General features: G+C 40.7%; 1 protein-coding gene and 1 long non-coding RNA gene across 2 annotated transcripts in view; one reads left to right on the top strand and one right to left on the bottom strand.

Moving 5' to 3' along the window:
- gabbr2 (gamma-aminobutyric acid (GABA) B receptor, 2) overlaps positions 1 to 21,764 on the top strand; it is a 176,769-nt gene that overhangs the window by 28,174 nt on the left and 126,831 nt on the right. The window lies entirely within an intron of this gene.
- On the bottom strand, positions 1,277 to 21,530 carry LOC120435504. The gene is made up of 3 exons (XR_005609779.1): positions 21,501 to 21,530; positions 20,965 to 21,037; positions 1,277 to 1,421 (listed from the first exon to the last, which is right to left on the bottom strand). It is a non-coding gene; the product is annotated as an uncharacterized LOC120435504 (long non-coding RNA).

Here is a 21,764-nt window from a genome sequence, read left to right as displayed (position 1 = left end):
CTCCCATGTTTCTGCCCACGCGCTGCCTTCCACCCACATTATCGCAACAGCGATGGAACTTTTCTGCCTCCTCCCTTGCTCGTTTTCTCGTTCTCTCTTCATGTTCTCTTCCTGTCACGCTTCCTTCCACTATTTGCACCTTTTGTTTCTCGCACACTCTTTGTTTGTCATTCCTGAACTCTACCGTCTTCATTCTGACATTTTTTTTCTTTGTTTAATTCTGTCCTCCATCCCACCCTCACGCTGTTTTTCTGACATAGAGCACATTTTTAAAAAAAGAAAGATTCTCTCTCTCTCTGTGTGTTTGTGTGTGTATCAGCCATTTGCCTCCTTCACAGCAAAACTCTGGAGATTGTCTATGAGAATTTGGAGTCTCCACTGTCAATGGAATGTCGTCACAGTACTTCTGTTAAAGCTTTTTCTAGTAAAGAAACCTCAAGATGGAAAAAGCATCATTACGTGATACAAAAGGGAGGTATATAGTTACACTATTCAATTACAGTTACAGAGCTTTTTTAAAAAAAAGCTGCTAGTCTGAGCATATAGCTCTGAATTTCAACAATACACATTTTTCTACAACACAGTAGCTAAGCTCAATCTTCAGTACAATAGCACACAACCCCTACAATATTCAGCAACTCCATTACACTATCAGAGCTATAGCATCACGAGTGGGTGAAAATGAGAGGCGAGCAGTTTCATCCGATCACAAGCCAGTGGAGGGACCTCATCAAAGGCCTTCTGGCCTGGCCTGCTCCCCTGGGGGCATTGCCATCCTCCTGGAGACACATCAAACACATGAAAGAAGAACCTCCAGAGTTGCACTCCTTTTCCTCCATCACAGGAGTCCACATTTATCATCATAGCTGAATGGCAGGTATTTCCAGTGAAGCTTTGTGAGAAAAACTTTCTGGAACGGCCACAGATTCTTTTGTGTCGTTGTGTTCGACTTTCATGGCGCTTTAAGGCACGACTGCATATTTAAATGCAGCTTTCACTTCGGAGTTTGATCGGATCAGCAAGCAGAACATGAATGTTTTCTTCAGCAAGTCAGAAGAGCCACTGAAAGAAAACAATTCTACACTTTGAAGAAGTGAAGCTGTTTCTCTTTTTCTTTTCTCTAGTTTTTTTGGAGCAGCACAGATTTTTTTTCTATGCTACGGTCTGTTAGGAATGATATAACAGTACGTCTCCAATTCACCCATGCCGCATATTCGTAGGAACATCTCACGTGCTCCATAACGTATTCTACCATAATCTCACCTGCGGTGTGCTTTCGTACTGCCATCTGTAGCAAACAGTATTCACAAGGAGGGGTGCAGAGATGCAGCCATCTTGGACCCAGCGGTGCATGCCAATGTCTGCCTGATGAGTTCACAGAGGAAGCAGTTCATCTTCCTCCACTGTTATTTTATTCATTACTGCTTGTCGACGAGGGGAACACACACACACACACACACACACACACACACACACACACACACACACACACACACACACACACACACACACACACACACACACACACACACACACATGCACACATGATGGGCAGATAAGCAGCAAACAAGACAGTAAACATTTTTATGTAATGTTGTGTCCCCTCTTATCTTTTTCCTGTTTTTAAAACCTCAGTTTTTTGTCATTATTTTTGCCCCTTAATGGTTATTCTTGGTTATCTGCTCCATACATCTCCTATTTATATCGCATGCCACTTAGGCCCATTACAGATGGTTGAGGCTTTTAAACACGTCTTTAAATAGTAGCTCTGAAGCCGTCTGAGGATTAAATGGAAGTAAAGAACCCTGCTGCCTGCGGTGGCGCTTGTCTGCTTTGTGTTTGTCTTTTATTCTGTCACTTTGACACGATTGCCTCTCCTCTCCTTACTTGTGGCGGGGGCAATTAGGAGTGAACCCCCGGGGCAGTTGCCGTTGAGGATTTTCGGATTTTCTCACTTGCGCAAACAGCGTGAGGTGCACGTGTGTACACAAACTGAAATGCAAAGAGTAAAAGGTGGCAAGCACAAAGGGGCAGCAGAGCACTGTGTTCAAGCCCTTGAGGTGTCGTTATTTCAGCGTTGCTTCTTTGTCTTGGTATGACAGGTTTCATGTGAGGGGCTGTTGGTTCACTGCGAAACAAAAAAAAAAAAGCCACTGGGCATTGTGGAGTCAAGAGAGGAGGTGAAGAAGAGAAGGAGTGTTCTGTAACTGCCTGGTAGCCCATGCTTACCAGAGCTCAACAACACTCATTAAGCTGAGCTGCCTTTGCTGTAAAAGTTTGGGAGATTCAAACCAGAGGAGACTCCTAACCCTCCGCCTGCAGGCCAAAACACCCTCTGAATTAGATTATATCTCCCTGGCTTTTTCCTGAGATGTAAATAAGTTTTGATTTGCCTTCACTGTGGTCAGGCGTGCAGGGGCATATTGTAAGAGCAGTCTAAGGCTGCTTTTAGAGAGTGATGCTCTGCAAGGTAATGTGCTGAAACATTGGACTTAAATGCAAACAAAAGTCTTCAGTTAAAACAATTAGTGTAGCCCTGATTTGGATTGTTGATTAAATTGCATGCTTGCAATGAGTTATATAGACCTGGATGATACCACTCTGAGCATGTTTTGCGACTCACTGAAGTACAGCGGAGATTCAGAGATTTTTCTGGTACTTTAAGATCTTTCCAACATTAAAAAGTATTTAAAAAAGCTGATTAAAAAATGCTTAAAAAGCTTTAAAAAATCAGCCAAAAACGAAGTGCATGAAAAAAAACCCAGTGTGTTTGAAACAGCATGTTTTGTGCTTGCTTTACTGACCACTACCTCCTCATGCTGTTAGCTGTGACTATAAAGGTTGTCATTATTCTTCAAAGACATGAAAACATGTGACTTTTTTGTTCTTTTACATGAAACACAAGCTGAGGTATTGTTATGCTGACACATGTATTGTTTGCCGTGCACAATATCTACACATTTCATCAGTCCCTTTCCTTTAGCTGTGAAGTTTTTGTCTAGTTGCATCAGTTCCTTCTTTCATTATCTGACGCAAGAGCCGAGCGTGAGCCTGTACGCCGGTTTTACACGGCTCGACTTTGTACCCGTTGTTGAGTAAAAGCTTTCTGTTTCATAGCGTCTGCCGAAATTTGAAAAGTGCTTTCATTCTGATTGACTGGAATATGTTCTGGTGACGCTCCTGTGAGTTATTAATGTCCTGTTCCTGCATGTCGAACAACACAACCTGCATCTGCAGTTTGTTGAGTGATTCAGATTGCCGTATTGCTGTCAGTGATACAGAAACAACCGTGCAGTCACAAATTTTAGCTGTGAAAAAAATGATGTAGATCTGATATTCATATATAGCTACAGAAAAAACACAAAATATAACCCCACCTTACTAAACAGACTTAGTATTTCAGGCTGAGTAGATAAACTGATGGCTGTTCAGTCCGGAGCGACACTTACTGGAGAATATGTTAAGAATAAATCACTTAAGGTGTGGCGTGTACGTTTCACTGCAGAGATTCGTATGTCTAAATCCAGGATCATGTATCTTCTCTTTCTTTATTGAAGGCAAGGCCAAGAATGCAGAGGAAGGAACGGATTCCTTATTGATTTGTCTAATTTTAATTTTCTCATTCACAGAGAGGTCAGAGGTCAAGATGTCAGCACATGCAAAAGAACTTTGATTCCTTTGTTTGTTAAGATGATATGTAGACAAATCTAGCAAATTCAATACTAAATAGGTGCATATTACACATATATTTTAGGAGTTAAAAGCATAATTTTATGAGAGCATGTGGCCAGTGTGACATTGTTGGTGTCAGTGTGTGTTGACTGTCCATCAGTGACACACTAGGGACAATACTGAAATATGAAATATGTTTCCCTCTTGCCTCATTCCCCTCCTATGCACACACATCTCTGTCTCTCCTATATGCAGTCTTGCTGACTTTTGTTGGCACAGAAACTGAAGGTGCCTAGCACTATTTGATTTATTTATTAGGTGGCGTTCGATGCTGGCCCTAAGCCTTTCTTTAAGCCTAGCCTCGTACAGTGTATTCTTATTGACAGCATTTGTGCACTTTATTAATATTAAATTTTGATATTCTGACAGATACGAATCCCCAGAGGATACCTGTAGTTTTCTACTTTACCAAAAATATTCTCTTTACTTTTATCTCCACCTTTGGCAGGAAGACAGTGATTGTTTGTGCTGTGGCAGATTTCTGATTTTCAACTGGAGTTTAAAAAATACATCGTTTCAGGACTACAACGGAATACTGTGTGCATAGATTGCACTTTCTAACATTTACTTAGTTTGGATCTAATAGGTCAGGCAAAAAAAGGTTCTGATAAGAAGAGAAATAGTTCTCCTGCACTGTCTCAAACTGCACCCCCGCTAGAAACAGTACTGTGGAAAACCTGGCTCTCAGTGATGGGAAAACATGTGCAGTGATTTATTGAAACGTGTGCAAAGTTACTTGGAAATACAACATATAAGGCAAGTTATTATTTAACACAGCTTGAACTCTCTTAGAAAAGTGTTTCTGTAATTTCTTTAAGTAGTCTTCAGGAATAGTTCTCCAGGGTTCTTGAAGGCCATTCAAAGCTCTTCTGTGGATGTTGGCTGTCTTTTACACTCATCTCCATCAAGGTGATCACACACTGCTTCAGTAATGTTGAGGTCCAGACTCTGGGGAGGCCGATCCATGACTAATAGTGGTCCACTGTGTGTTTTTCTATCCTGGTGTGCTTTTACTGCACTGCTGATGTGTTTGGAACCATTGTCCTGATGAAAAATAGAAGTCGTTGCAATCAGACTCTTTGCAGATGGTATTGCATGGTGGATTAAAATCTGAAGGCACTTTTCTGCATTCAGAATTTTATCAATTTTAAAAAGATGGCCAACAACACTGGCTGACATGCAGCCCCAAACTATGACAGAGCCTCCACTGTGTTTTACAGATGGCTGTAGACACTCACTGTTGTACCTATTCTCTAACAGCTGCAGCAGCAGAATTGAACCAAATATTTGAAATTAGGATTCATCACTCCATCAGACCTGTCGCTGCTGATATTCAGTCCAGTCTTTGTGTAATTTGACATATCTCAGCCTTTTCTCCCTGTTTTACTTCTTGGTTTCTTGACAGCCATCCTTCCACTGAGAGCATTATGGTGCACATTAGATGTTCTTTCCTGGGCTTTGCCGGATTTTTTCCTATTTCTTACCTTTCAGATAGTGTAGATAGTATTTTCTAGGCTTCTTTTGTCTTCTACTTACTTAGTTTCCTCTCATTTTTAAGAACATCTTGTGACCCATCCTGAGACATGCCAGGTTTTCAGCTAATAGCTCTTATGGAATAACTTTAATGCTGTAAAAATACTATTATACGCCTGTCAAACTGTGCCATCTTTGGCAAATTTACAGATACAGCTAAAGAAATTGGAACAAATTCTATTTTTTTGTGTAGTAACAAAGTGCCTAAAGATACAATTTAAAATGGTTCTTTGCTAAGTTGACTGTTATGTGTAGACTGAACATTGGTTCATCCCTTGAGTTAGGTGCATCTTCTATACGTGAATGATTCATAGGCTAGTGGCTTAACAAAGACCACCAACAGCAATTAAACATTCCTCTGAAAACAATCAAGAACTGGACTGAAATCAAAAAGCAGCATCCAGAGAAAAACCTTGAAAGACCTTCAGCAACTACTGCTAAAAAATCACGGAAAAAATTAAAAGTCTGACTGCTTGGAGGCACAATAAAAAGAAACGGGTCGTGTCTCAAGAGTTTTGGAGACAACTGTACGTAGGATTAGAATGAATTTGGTCTAAAAGTTTAAAATTTCACGCTGCAGATAGAAGTCGCATTATTTTATAAAGTAACTCCTGCCTCTAAAAAGGAATTTGTCAGTTTGAGTGTTACTACTAGTACTAAGAAAAGTAATTCTTGACTTTTATCCAAAAACAAACACGCCTTGGTACATATTAATTATATACTGCTGAGAAAGAATGCAGGTTACTGTACACGTACCTCCGAGTAGATTAAGTGCACAGTAAGGTCATTGGGAGCTTTTCTCCACCTTATAACGAACAACACACTTCTTTCTTTCTCCAAGAGTCTAAAAGCCACGTAGCAGTTAGGGCTGTGAAGCAATTGTATCATTTTATAATATATGCAGGGCCCAGATGTGCCCTACATTTGATCTTGGTCCTCGGGCCCACAGTGGGCTGCCCACTGTGGGTCTTGTGGGTCTGCCCACAGTTCCCCCACACAGGTCCCCTAGGGCATATATTTCCTGAGGTAGAGCTTCTGAGCAGCTGACAGACACGTATCACCTGGGCACACGGTGACGTGAAATACCACAGTGTTAAAGGCCATCCTCTCTGCCATCTTTCCGGCTGACTTTAACTTGCGCACCGACACGACCATAACGTCTGATAAATTTCCCTGTTATGCAGCAGCTTGCCAAGGATTCAGAAGGAGACATTGCAAATGTCTCAGAGATTTTCTTTTTGTCTCTTTTGTCAAAACAAAACGACTTAAACTGCAAGACTCACTTTAAACAGAAGTACAGTTATTATAAATAAACTGGATGAATTGATTAGCTTTATCTCGTTTATTTTTTCAGTCTTGCATTAAAAGCTGTCCTCTATGTGGTTTCTTATGCAATTTAAAATTAGCCCTTTGCTCTCATTTAAGTAATTCACACACATACACACGCATGCGCATGCACACACACATGCAGTGATGCAGTTACAAAGAGTCACTGGCGATGACTGTCATTTGTGGTCCCCTGGGTGGATCAGTGGTCAGAGATTGGGATGTAACAGAGGGAGACTATAATTGTGATCTACTCAATTATTAATCTATGGATGAACTCAATACCCGGAGTGAGGCAGAGAGAATGCTCGGTTGACAGGAACCATAGCTGTGAATCTCTAAACGAAATGTGCTTTCAGAGCGTTTATAAAGGGAACATTACATTCTTTGAGTAGAATTTTGTGTCCTTAATTTAATTCTTGGATGTACGGTAATAAAGCCTTTACAAAAGTCCTTGTAACATTGCCCCACTGTGCAAAGGTAACATGTCTTGATTGCTCCTCTATTGTCAGGAGGCATGCCGGCACTTATCTCACCAGTGTTCACTTTGTAACCTCACTATTCAAGTCATTCAGCTCATCTGGCAGTAGAGTGTGTCTTTAGAGATAGAATCGCCAACCAGCCCAGCTTTGTTGATACGAACCAAAATAATTCCCTCGCTTTTATTTTAGCTGGACTTGAGCTAAACTGCGCATTTCTTACAAGCTCACTCACACGACCAACACCGGCGCATATTCCCTAAACGGATTATAACTGCACTATAACTTCATAAACATCCTCCAGAAAATGAGGAGCCATCATGAATGTAACCGCCAGAGATTGCATTTTTATCCCATGTTGTGTTTACATACCAGCAGAACCACCTTTGATGGGATTAGAATCACTAAAGATGTGCTATAGCCAGCCTGGGAAGCTGCTAGCAGGAGAATGTGCAGGGATTTATGCATTTTTGATGCAGCGTGGGGAGGAGTGGAACTCTGAAAACGCTGCATGACCTACTTAGAGAGCCATGGAATTCAGACGAGTCGTCATGGCACAAAAAAGGGAAAAATCTTTCTCTCACTTTCTGTTTGTGTGTATGACACAGTGATGTATTCAGAGTGTGCGCGCCCCTGTGCACTTTTTTTGTTGCCTGCTGGTGTTAATGAGCAAGGGCTTTCACACGGTCGCACATACATAAAGTACGGAGTAACCAGAGCGTGCTTTCGCTGCTTAAATTTCTCCCTTTACTTTGCATTAAAGTATGTGTCCTGCTTCATTGGCTGGAGCTTAGTTCAAGCCATTCAGCCTGTTTTATTTAAAAGCCTCTGTAATAAGAGCCTTCTGACATCCTGCAACACTTCTGCCCACAATCCACTGAGATGGCATCTGGCTGGCTGTAGACAGGTGCACACACACACACACACACACACACGCACACACACACACACACACACACACACACACACACACACACACACACACTGGGCTAACAACTGCTTCTTCCTCTGTCCCCATCTAAGGGAAAAATGCAATTTTCTTTGCGACATGGCCTTGTACATAAATTAATTTTCCTTTGCAGTCTAAGCCCTTCTCTCCCTCCTCTTCCCATCACCCCTCTCTCTTTTTCTTGGTAGCTATGGAAACACAGTATTGTACGTCAGCTTCTCAAACCAGACGGCATTGTCCAAGTGCTCGGGCTGTCACATTCCTGCTTCACTGTCACCCTGTAGGGCGAGAGAAAGGGTCGGGCCTCCAGTGGCTTTCCAGTCACCTCAATGGAGGCTAGTCAATAAGCGATTCATTAGAAAAGACAAGCGCTCACAGTCAGTGTCTTTAACTGGAGTGTTTATTTGGTCCGGAAATTAGCCATTGTGAGACAATAGTCGACCACCTGGTTGGATGGTTTGTGTGTATGCGTGTGCATGTGTGAGTGTTTGTGCGTAGCTCCTCATGATTGATGATTGTTTGTGGACACTGTTGGCATGGCCCCCAGCCTGGTTAAATATGCACTGGTTGATGAAGCCCAGGGCTCATGGTGTTTGTGTGTGCGCGAGTGTGCGTCTGCATGTGTTGGTGACAGGGAGTACACGTGTGCTAGTATGTGCTAGTGGCTCAGTAATGATTTGGTCTTAAAAAAATCATAATTTTTGAGTTAATAACAACATTCATTCTGGTAAAGCAAAAAATCGGTAAAAGCATTAAGATTAGTTAGAAATCCCTAGTACTCGTTCTGCATGCTGCGCTTCACATCTCTATTTTCTCCCTCTCGCCAAGATGTCATCATCCATCACATTCAACAACCAATCTGCAGTCCTCTGTGCTTTCCTGCCACCGACTATTTAATCAATTCTTAACTAATGCTGATGATTGATAAGCACATTTGCTTTCCATATTACACCAGTCCGCTCTTTCAAAACACCCTTTGAAAAAATAAGGTTAGGTGATTAACTAAAAAACTAATTGGACCGAGCAGAAAACTGCTACGCTGACATCCAGACAAGATGCGTTAATGATGCAACGCTTGCAGCCGTGACCCGTAATAACTTTAAACCTCCTGGAGACGAGAGGAGAGAGGGAGGGAAGGGGCCGACAAGAGGTAGCGTGTGATAGTTGAAACAGAGAGAGCAGCGGGTGGCGCGGGCACAGGACTGGAGATGTGAGAAACTGTAAGACAGAAAAAGAGAAGAGAGGATAAGAAAATGATGATGAAAATGAGATAGTGAAAGAAGAATTGGTGGAGGAGAAAAGTTTAAAGAATGAAAGAAAGGTCTTAAATATACAAGGCCAGGATTTCTGGGAGGCGGCGTTGTGCTGTAACAAGATTGATGTGCGTGGACAGAAGAATCCTTAGGCTGCAGAGAGGGACAGCCTGAACTGTGTTCTGCTCTATTGTACTAAGCACACACACACACACACACACACACACACACACACACACACACACACACACACACACACACACACACACACACACACACACGCCTCCATGCACCCACTCACAGTTTTTTGAATCCAGCTCTGCGCTACACTTATGCCCACACTTGCCAGACTCCCATCTGTCTTCCGTGCAAAAAGTTGACTCTTCTTTAAAAAGTTGTCAGTAGATGGTCCTCGTAATTTGGAGTAGGATGACTAATCTGCCATTGTCCGTCCTTTGAGGCCTGACTAAATGTCAACAGTAATGTCTGCATCTTTCCTTGCTCGACGGGCAGCTGCGAAATAACCAGTAGTAAAGTAATAGGAAGGACTACTGGCAGTGTCATCTGGACACAGAGTCTTAAACATGACTTGTGTAATAATTAAAAGTGCCCTTCGAAGAGCCGAAGCTAAACTAAATCGCGAGTAAATTCCCATTATGGGTCACATGTTAGACATTAATGAAAACATCGTGTCAAAATCGTGATAGGTGAAGCTGCAGAAAAGAAGAGTGCGTGAACTGTTTGCATCATTGCATCATTTAACCATTTACCCACTCTATTCTTCCTGAACTGATTTCAGTCTGGCTCTGGAGCAGCTTTTTCCGGAATAACCTGGGTGGTGTCACAAAGGTTATCTTGAACTAGGAGGCACTGAGTTAGAAAGATCTGGGCTGTGGTCGAATAGTCAAAATAATGACTTCCTATGTCTTTTTTCCTATTAATTTTTTCTTAACCCTGATATAAAATTTCAATGAAAGATGAATGAAAGACGTGTCACTTCATTGCCTAGACTGTAACTTAAAAAAAGGGAACATTAAGCTTACCAGACACATCGATTTAATATGGTAGAAGAAGAACTTTTTGGCTTTTTGATTTTCATGATGGTTGGATGGTGTTTAGCTTCAGCATGAAGTACAGTATTATTGTCTTTCCTTTTATACAAGATCCAGTGTATCCTAAGTTTAAGGAGGTAATACTGTGCAGTAACAGAATTATACTAGCTCTTAACGTAGCTGCCACACAGGTACTTCCAGGTCACTTCACCCAGTTAGGAACCTTCCTAACCAAAACTGACTATTTGGCTGCAACCCTGCATTTTTACCAGGCTGATAAATCTAATTTACCCTTCTTTAATAAATTGCTGGAGTAGTCTGAAGTGTTTTAATTTGCACCATGTGTTTTCATGTCCAGTAAAAAAATCATATTGACAGTAACTTGTACTTTAGATACAATATTCTATAGTTTCTTAGAAAGTGTAGTCTAGCAGTGTTAACCACAAAACCTTGGCTGTCGTGCTAATGTTCATAAGTTCAGTTGATAAGTAGGCTAATTAGTTGAGCAAATCACAGCAAAGATTTCTGGCACAACTTCACCTACTTCCAAGGTGCATGGAGAGGATGAAACAATTCAGAATGCAGGAACTCCAGCAACACTTAGGGGAAGAGGAACAACTTTATTGACTGACCAACACGTTTCGGCTTGTGGCCTTCATCAGGGTCATAGTAAAACATTGTAGAAGTTTGCTTAAATAAAAAACAGGAAACATAAAAAAAAATTCAAATTAACCAATCACATCTTCATAGATAGACCAGCTGACATATAACAGGTTGGTATTGGTCAATTGGTTAAGTCACGCCCAAGTAAATACTGGACTAGATCATTAAAATAACACATGCATGAAATACATAAGAAGAATATTATGAATAAACTTTCTTTTTTTTGGGTATATTCATAATATTCTTCTTATGTATTTCACCTGTTATATGTCAGCTCGTCTATTTATGAAGATGTGATTGGTTAATTTGAATTTTTTTTTATGTTTCCTGTTTTTTATTTAAGTTATGTTTTACTATGACCCTGATGAAGGCCACAAGCCGAAACGTGTTGGTCAGTCAATAAAGTTGTTCCTCTTCCCCTAAGTGTTGCTGGAGTTCCTGCATCGTAATTAGTTGAGCAAAACAGAATTAATACACAGAAATTATTTGACATTTGGCAATACATTGTGATACAGAAGGACTGACTAACCTTTAAACATTGCCACATATTTGTATAAGTTATAAGTTTTCTGGTGGCTTGTTAACTTAACTGCTACATTTAAACTATGGAAAACATCAAACCTGGCTCTTCAACTTCACTCTGCAGGAGGTCATATCCGCCTGCCCAGGTACACGTAAAAAAAGCAAATGATTGTTTTTTACTCTTTAGTTTCTGAAAGAATTACATGTTAGTTTTCTTAAAAAACAAACAAAAATGAAAACCCTACTGTTATATTTGTAACCTGGGATGGAAAGTGATTGTTGTACTGATCTCATCAGGGTCTCAGCAAGAAAGTGAAAAAAGCAATGCAGGTTAGCACTAAATGAACAACTAAGGAGGGGCCTTTTAGGCACACACAATAACACATACCAGAAAAAAAAATCATAATTCTTTGCTTCTCAGCCCTGCTTCGTGCTCTATTGGGCAGTTGAATTGATGCAGACTGCCTTGTTTGTGTATCTTTCAAAATGGTATTTCATCTCCTTTTCCTTGTAACGAGTGAAAGCGAGTGACGGTGTGCACGTTTTGCAGACAGCATTATATGAGGTAAATATGGTGGAGGGGGCTTATAAAGTGGAGGCAGGGACTTTTTAATGTGAAATGTTGGAAAGCAAAGGGCAGCAACATCCAGGAGGACTTGTAAATTTTTCGCTCTGAGAGATTCATAAAGATTGGGAGGCTGAGGCACTGGGATTAGATTGGTTCATACTTTCACACAGTTGTTGTCCATAAAGCTTTAATATCCCCAATTGACAAGACATATATGAGGAATTTTATGTGCTCCCTTTCATTCATTTTACAGGCTTTTTCAGTTGACAAAAACTCAAACATTATCTAACAACTATCTTAAAGGGTAGCAATTTTTCATGTGGAAATCATTTTAGGTTGTGCTGTCAGTGATTAAACAAATAAAAAATGATACGAGAAATGCCCTGATCCAAAACCGAACATGGTGCAGTTTGTAGCAGAGAACCCCTCCCGCCTCCCCAAAAAAAGAAGTGCTACCAAATTTGCTGGGATGTCCTCTCTCTGCCGTAAGAATGGACAGATATTGTACTATTAACCAGAACTGTCCTCCTTTGTTCCACCTCTTTCTCTTTTACCTCCCCTGCATTACTGAATTCATCCATGGGGCAAAGTGAAGGGCCTTTGGGGGCCACGAAATAATTGACTTGATAATGGGCTCTCTCCTACTTTCTTCCTCACACTCTTCGTCCATATTACTCCTCTCCTTTACTAGTTAGCAGACTCTTCAGCTGGGGCACCAGCCTGCATGCCCAAGTATCTTTGGGTAAGTATTCTTGGTGTGATGGATGCGTGAACCTTAAGTTAAAAGTGCTTAGGCATAGAAAAAAAGCACTCATTTAATTGAAAGTGCTTTGAGTGCTCACCTTGAGTCCAAAAGAGCGTAATACCAGTGTCTTTTCCATGATACTCTTTTCCCTGATTTTGAGGGATAACATATATATATATAGTGAATGAAATTTATACATAGAATTCAAAACAGGACAAAAACAATCTATTTTTATGTGCATGAACTGGCCAATCACTCAGCATAAGTACTGTACAAAAGTCTTCAGTCACCCTGAAGTTGTTTATAGTTTGCTTCCATGGAGACAGATGTTTTTTAAATTTAAAAAAATGGTCTCCAGGACTTCTCAAGGTCTTTCAGAGTGTTTCTGTGGACATTCAGCTGTTTTTTTACCTGACCACTTTTAAAAGAATGATTTTTGTTTGTCAAGCCACTTAAAACCGATCTGTAAAGGATTCGAGCATAAAAAAGGCGCCTAGCTTATTAGGCAAACAAGTAATGTGTCTATATATAATAGACAATTTCGCTAAAAACCCATTGTATCTTTACACATTTCACAAAAACACATCATTTGTTCCCATTTCAAGTGGAGGACAAAGAAGTGGCAGGCCTAATAAACTATCTGCAGCAGATGAACAGTATCTGTAAGTCATGTCCTTACAAAATAAGAACTAGAAATCCAGCAAAGCCCTAACATAGGATCTGAGAGATGCATCTTGCCCTTCAGTTTTTATGTATGACTCACATATGCCATATTACAAAAGAACTGGACTGAAAATCAGCGGCAACAGGTTTTTGGTTCGAATGATCATTAACATGTATTTGTCTACAGCTATCTGCGAAACAAAGAAGAGCTTTGGGATGTCTTTCAGGACACCTGAAGTACTGAAGTCTACTTAAAGAAACTACTAAGAGACTTCAGGCTGTGCTGTAGAAAAAAGGTGGTCATACCAAATGTTGACCTTAAGGCTTGATAGATTTTTGCAGCTTCTATTTTTGCTTCACATACTGTGTTTCCATGTATGTCCGCAATGGTTGAATCTATTTTGCATTTTCCTAACAAAAATTAAAGAAACTAGGGGTGGCTTAAGACTTCTGCACAGCGCTATAAATATTATACGTAGAAAAGCTGATGTGGAAATTTAAAACCTATATTTAAAATCCTTTATTGAACTACAAAATGAAATAGCTCTGTGTTGTTATTAGCGCCGTAAAATCCGTGCAAATGTTTTCTGCAAACAAACTGCATAATGAAAAAGAAAAAGTGTGATTTTTTCCCTCAGTCCGCTCTCATCTCATCTGCATCCATCACCTCCTCGGGGACTAATCATTTGAGGTGGATTTCACTTTGGTCTGTCCCTCTCACTGGGCAGCACAACATGTTCCAGCTGTTGTCAGGCCTTGTCAAAAGCACAACAGCCTGTAATAGGCTTAACACAGCGTCTGCTTTCTGCTCTGCTCAGATTGCTAATAAAGGTGCAATGTGTTCACTCTGATTTTAGTTCCACTGGCCAATTTGAGCTTTTCTCTGATTCGTGAGTGAGCAGATGTGCGTGTTATTGTTTGCGGATTTGTCAGAGATTAAAATTTTGCATGAAATTTAGGTAAGGATGATAATTTATCTAGTTGGTTTTGTTTGAGGATGAGCACGAGCACAGAGGGAGAATATTGTGTGTGGGAGTGAAGGAAAGTGAAAAAGAGCGAAAGAGACTTGTCACCACTAAAGAGGCTTCCAACATGCCATCATGGTTATCCTGGTGGCCATCTGAGCTCTCCAGAAAGCGAGAGATAGATTGACTGCAATAACAAGAGCCAGACGGCACAGAGAGAGGAGGAGATGGAGGGCAAACAGCTATCAGCTTGAGCAGCCCAGTCAGTCTCTAGCAGTGGATTTTAAAGGCCAGTCTCTCCCCAGACAAGAAGTGGGTGCCTCAGTTTTTTTCCCTGTGTGTTGCAGGCATGCATTGTTAAGGGAACAGATTGAGGGAAAAAAAACAACAACTCCATCACTCCTTCCTGCTCTCAGTTTACTTCATCCACTCTCACTCAATCAATGTGTACTCTGTTCGGATACTCCGGGGCCTGCTGTTTAAATGTTACCACAAGGAGTCTTGCCTATGCTTGCAGCATACTGAAGTCATCTTCATTCTCTCCTCTTGTTCCTCCTGTTTTCCTTCTTGTAGCACTTTTCCAAGTATCTCACCGAAAGCTTTGTCTGTTGGCTCCCTAAGACTGTGAATTACCTGTCAGCCTTATCTTCCCTTGGTCATTTAAGAAAGAGAAAGAAAAGGAGGCATGGTGGGTGATGTGTTACACCCCAGTGGACCTCCGAATTGCCCAAGAGTTCAGTGATGGGGAACAAATCGCTCTAGCTTCTTGAAGATCTTAGGTGTAGATGTATCCTGGAGAGATAAACAGTAGGAAACGCTGACCTTAAATGACACCACACCAACTCAAAGTAGCATGTGGTGAAGATAATATACCGTCACTGTCTTTATGCTGAAATTGTAAGACTTCATTGAACTGCTGCAGACTAATTCACACATACATACTCGTGATTCTTCCTCCTCTTCCGACGGTAGCTGGTATTGACAGCCATGACAGTTTAGAGGATTAGTTGGGTTTGTACATGGTGAAAGAGATAATCTTCTTTAGATCTGACCTATTGGGTGCTAACTCTATAGAGCTTTTTAATGCCAAGCATATGTTTTAGCAATCACTGGATTCATCCTGGCGCACATTTCCTCTCCTGGCTCGGGGATGTGAAAGTAATTCAGTGTGGAGTGTGTGCAGGAGGCAGCTGGTACAAGAGTCCAGCTTCTTGCATGTGCTGTGCCAGTGCTGGATGGACAGGAAAGCATGCTGCATGAGGCAGGCAGGGTGGATGTGTATATGTGTACCTTTAAAAGAGGACTTCAACAGCATGCTACAGTAACACTAAGAAAAACAGTGGTTGGAGAAAAAAATGCACAACCAAAATTTTTGCGACCGCTTGCAGTGAACATGACCATGCTGCCTTTGAGATGCTTGCTTTGAACACTCACAGCCAGTTGCTATCTTCCAAGCAATTTTGGTGCATCAAGACGGCAATAAAACAAGTTTGACATGGAGTCAGTCTGCTCTCAGTGTGCTGTTGATTTGAGGTTGAATAGGGTCACGTTACATTCACGTTAGGATTTGTGATAATACTGCAAATCGCGAATGTGCTGCTGTCTAAATACACAGAAATTCACAATAACCAAAAGTTCACATCAACTAATTAAGAGTCGAGCTCTGAATTATACTTGCTTTAATTCTCTGTAACTATTGACAGATTATGGCGTAAACAGGCTGCGACGCTATTACCCACGGTTTTGATTAAAATTAGATGATGCATGCAAATTATCACATGGAACAAGTAAAAATGCATTTTACCGTGACACACAGAGAGAGACTATTTCCCCACAGGCTAATTGAGTGAGTGTCGTTTATTAGAAGCACAATAGCGCAGGTTAATGACATCGTACAGAGATCAGCAAGGACAAATATCAGTAGCTTTGTGTAAAAGCCATTGTGATGTACATGTGACAATGAGAACGTGCTGAGATTCAACTGAAAACTTTGCTTTTAGGACTAGAACTAGTACTGTAACCAGAATTCAACCATTTGGCAGGAAGCTGGGTCAAGTCCCTTGTGATATATGGTTATTTGCAATCCTTTGCTGATCTGTCTGAGATAGATGGCAGCCTGTCCAAGTTGGTATGTGACCCTTTGGAGACAGAAAAAGTGGTCACCCAGAGGTTGAGGGTGTTGCATTTTCAACCTCTAGGAAACCAGCAGGTCACCATAAGTACTTGCAGTCAGCTGTTAACAGTGAAAAAAATCAGTTCATAAAGTCATATATTCTGGGGTGGGAGTTTGCTGTCAATGATCACCTGTGCTGTTGGCCTTGTCAGGAAAAAATGAGCAGTAGTATGAGCAGAGCAGAGCAGATTGCTTCTGACATCAGATCAGGCTCTTCCCTCCCTGTTTCTCTCTATTGTCCTCTGTCTTTATCACTCGCCCTTGCATGTATGTGCATGTGCTATACAGGGCCTCAGGTTGCTGATTTGGGTTCAGTAAATTGCCATTAGATGAGGGACAGGTGCAGCTGCCTCTGGAGCGTTAACAAGGCATTTCATCATGGTTAGCTCCAGCCTGGTGCTCTGATCAGCTCTTGTTCTATTCTCAAAAACACACATATGCACACCTACAGACGACAAGCATAGATACACCTTGGTGGCCTCTGCAGTGTCATCCTGCGTGTAGCGAAAGTGAGTTAGAAAATTTCACTTTCAAGCGTTTAGCTTATTGGCTTGTAGAAATGTGGCTGGCTCTTCGTAGGGAGGGCAGGTTAATTTACCTGTGGAAATTAATTAAGGAGTAATTAATTATCACTTATTTGAGTAATTGCTGAGCCTTAAAAAAACAGTCCCTAAAAGTGATCTTTTTAAAAAGTTTTTTTCTATTAAGGTTTATTAAGTGCGTTTGAAATCATATTGAAACGTGCCTTAAAAGGATGTTATATACTTCCTTTAACGCTCTATAACTGTTGATGGATTATGGCATAAACAGACATTGATGCATGCTCATCTTTAAAGGCGTGCTATTACCCAAGATTTTGATTCAAATTAAATGATGCATGTAATTTATCACATGGAACAAGTAAAAATGCATTTCACCGTGACACACAGAGAGGCTATTTCCTCACAGGCTAATTGACTTTAGTTTATTAGTAGCACAATAGCAGCAAGTTAATGTCATTGTACAGAGAACAACAAGGATGAATATCAGTAGCTTTGTGTAAAGGTCATCGTGAAGGAGATGCAGTAGTGACAATAGTGTTGAGAAGCATTTGAAATAAACTGGTCTTTCTGTAATATACTCTAAATGGAAGCGTTGTCGTACGATCTCATCGCACTGAAATCTTAAATATTAATCTGAGGGAGGAGATTTTTGTAAAAACAAACGCAACAACTCTGAATATTCATATATTTTTAAAAATATTTTCTTAATCCAGCAAGTGAATTCAAACTCCTGTGAGGTTTTAGTGTCTGTGCTGTACAAAGGGCGCACGTTGTATGATTCTGTGATCAGACAGAGTGATATGCATCCCTTGAGTTTCCATTTCTAGGTTCTTCTGCCATTAACCCCCACCCCACACACAACAACAACAACACAGGAACCTTCCTTGGCTGTCGCCCAAGGCAGTCAAACAGATTACTACGGACGTTAACCCCATCGATCTGCTCCGAATGGCCTCCAAATGCCAGGAATTAGATTTCAGACTGGAGGAGAGGGAAATAAAGTGCTGTAGTATTTCTTACTGCTCTCCTACTGAGTTAAGTGCTGCTATACTTTCCCGTCGTAGCAGTTTTGGAGGTTATGTATGTTTTACATGAGAATGGGGGGGGGGGTGACAACTGATTAAAAAAAACACTTTTCCCCAGAAAAAGGTAAAAGTTGTGCTATCCATGAGCACAGTTAATCAGGCTTCTTAAGTGTAAGTAAGCCACAAGAAGTACAATAAATACACTATGCTAACAAGTGGATATGCAAAGTTGTGGACCACCACTGTTTGTCTATGCAACAAAATGAGTGACTCTTTCGGGGCAGGGCCTGGATAGCCGCCATCTTTGCTGTTACAGTGTTCTCTGATAGATTTCTATTCACGAGCCCTTGAGTGCCACGTCTCTACCAAAAACTGTTTGTAACCTATTAGAAAGCCTCGAAAAAGTCATCACTATAGAACAGAGTTGTGCAGAAAGAAAATGGTTGTGTATTGGAAACGAATGCCATTATGAGATTCAAAGATTTTAAATATAATCACTTAAAAACTACTTTAGGTTTGACATTTAAATTTACTTTTTCCTTACTTAATAGACTGTAGGCAAATGTGCATTGTGTGACTTCTAAGCATCACAGAGAGCCCGTGAATGAATCTCACGCTCACGAATTACTCTATTGTGAGCTTATAATGGAGGGCAGGTTCATAACACTGGTTGAATGCTTTATTAGTGTATGGCTAATATCAGGCTTATACCTCTTCTCTCCTGTCTTTCTCACCCTCTATTCAACCGCTTGCTTCACCCACCATCACTTTCACTGCCTCCGTGTGTCGTTACTCTTTGTGCCCTATTATATTCGGCTGCCTCTCTCCTGTTCATCCTGCTTTGTCTGTCCAACTTCTACGGTGTTGCTGGAGATGAATAAGTATTGATTAATGTTTGGGCCGTTGTGCTACCTAACGAGAGACTAAATATAGCCGTTGCTACAACGGCCCTGCCGCGGCACCTCACTCATCTAGCGCACAACAGTGTGAATAGTCACGCCGTTGGCATAACAACACACTGGTCAAGGCTCTGTGAGCAGAGCACAGTAGATTGCGGGCATGCATGGCCTTGAGATTTAAGAGCACATGAATGAAAGGTGGAAGGCTGAATGATCAGCTGATGAAGTAATTTGCTGAAAGAGAAACAAGCCTCAATCAATCGCTTAAGTCATGTAATTGTTTAAGCCATTGATCAAGCAATAATCCAAAACACTCTTTAGTCCCAGCTGCTTAATTTTGCAAGTTTGCAAGATCTTTGGATATTTGTAATGATAGCTGGGAAAGAGGAGCAATTTAGAAATGTTCTGTTTCTTTCTTTCTTTCTTGGTTTTCCTTCTCCATGCTTTACGGAGGTTGCAGTTCCTCCAAAGTCAAACTGAGGCCCACTTCAAAAGAGCAAACCCTCACAGATTTCCACATCAAACTTCTTAATTTGAAGCAGAAATAAAATGTTGACAGCATGGCACAAAAGCAGCTGTGGTTTTACAGCTAATATCCCCCTTTGTGTCACCTTTATAAGGAGGCAAGTTTTTCAGTTATACCCTTATTAGGACACAGCTGTTTAACTGTAAGTGTAAATGATCGCTCTCCTGCTAGGTATCACCTCACCTAGATGAACCTTGTACTGCCGGTGCTTTCTGGTGTGATTTTAATATAGCCATCTGGCAAATACTAGCGTTTAACTAATTGTGCAAAAGGACTGTGCAAAAAATCTGTTGGGGGGGGGTCATTTTACCATGTTGCTAATATATCATGCATAATTCAACAGATATAGATTTGATTTAATTTTTATGAAGTTAAAATGATAGGATACTTTTATAAAGTGTAACAGGTGTGTAAATGTGGAAAATACACCTCATATATACCACCTTATGATCTATTATTTTAGTCTGGTGCTTGGTGGTTGCTAGGCAACATGACTATGTCATAATATTTGAATTAGATAAGAATTATTAACTCTTGCTGGTCCAAGAGGAGTTTTCGGGCGAAGAAACAAACACATGAACAAAGAACTTGTGTGTTTTATTCAGATGTTACTCAAATATTTGTTGATATTCTCAAATATCATCTCTTGTGGACTCAATGCTAAAACTGAGGATTCAGAATATGAGTTCACAATCCGGTGGGTGACAACATGGAGGCTACGTTAATATGCTCTTGTCTTAACCAATGCACTTTGATGCATATGTATGCACATGTACTTGTACACATGTAGACTGTGCTGTTGCTGCAAGACAGTTTTATTTGGTGCAGAAAGACTAAAGAACATTATTCTTTGCCACCTACAGTACATTGTCACTTCTCATAATAAATCAGCTTAAGCCTACTGTATCTCCAAGCCCTATTGTGCTCATGATGACAAGTTTAGTTGCCCACATTTCTTTTTATGTTGCTTGGTAACCAATTAAAAGTCACAATCCTTCAGTACCAGCCCACCTTGTTATGGCCAGATGCAGGGAAATGAATATTTTCTTTAATAGCCTGCTGTTTCATTCAGCTGTATTGCGAGGATAAGAAATACCCACTGTGTCTAATCACATCTTCTCCCTCTCATTTCACTCGAGGCATAGTCGCAATCGTGTCTATTTTTGACCGCCATTATAGCATGGATTTTTCTCTACTGGGATGCATAGAGGAAAACATATCTGTACCAGTTAACTGTCGTCTACTTCAAAAACAACAAAGGCAACAAAAGAGTCTGAGTTGGTCCTAGCACATGATTAAATCTGACTGAATGCAAGAATGTTAGTCCAGCAGTTGATGGTGCGACTTACAAGGAAGTTGTTTGTGTCCTCCACTGCAGCTTGACCTGGCAAATGATTTGAGGTGTCCCAGATTATCATGTTCCTATCAAAAATAAGGGAAAAAGAAGAAAGAAATCATGGATACAAGAGAAGAAATGATCACGTAAAGTGAAACCATGACACCTGCAACACAACTTAATAACCTTGTTCACAGATCAAAACATTTGTCGGTTAGAAATCTCATTCCTTCACATTCGATTTTCAGTTTTTCAGACTGCGTTGTGGACCGCGTTTGTTCGGTGGAAAATCTCATTCAGTAGCTGGTTGATGGCTAACAAGGTCAAATGACTCTCCGGATAAGATGGACTGTGTCAGAGGAAACAAATACAGACATATACACACACCACCTGCCAGTCAGTCACTCCATCTCTGAATTGAGTAGCAATAATAGAAGATTGAGGTTTGGAGTGTTTACTGCTGATAGGAATATCATTACAAACTGTGGAAATCAAAGAATCGCAGCAAAACCGGTTAGCCAGTTCATATAACAATCAATTGAAACCTACACAGTTTTTTCCCTCTCTCTGCTCATTTTTCTCTCTCTCCTCCTTTCACACAATCTTTTCCTCTTGTTGCTATAGTGACGTAAAATGGCTGCATTCTGCAGCGTTGGGCTGGAGCAGGGGAACGCTCCTGCAGCCTGTGAGCTACATTGTTTTACATTTGACTTATCACTTCCTTTCCCCCGTTACCATTACTGTTTTTACAACAATAACTAAATAAAAAAATCCCTTTTCTCCATGACTTCATCTTGTCTCCCTTCTGCCTCA

The sequence above is a fragment of the Oreochromis aureus genome, linkage group 22, assembly GCF_013358895.1.
Source record: "Oreochromis aureus strain Israel breed Guangdong linkage group 22, ZZ_aureus, whole genome shotgun sequence".
In the NCBI taxonomy this organism is placed as follows: domain Eukaryota; kingdom Metazoa; phylum Chordata; class Actinopteri; order Cichliformes; family Cichlidae; genus Oreochromis; species Oreochromis aureus.
This window is presented reverse-complemented; position numbering and strand designations above follow the sequence as displayed.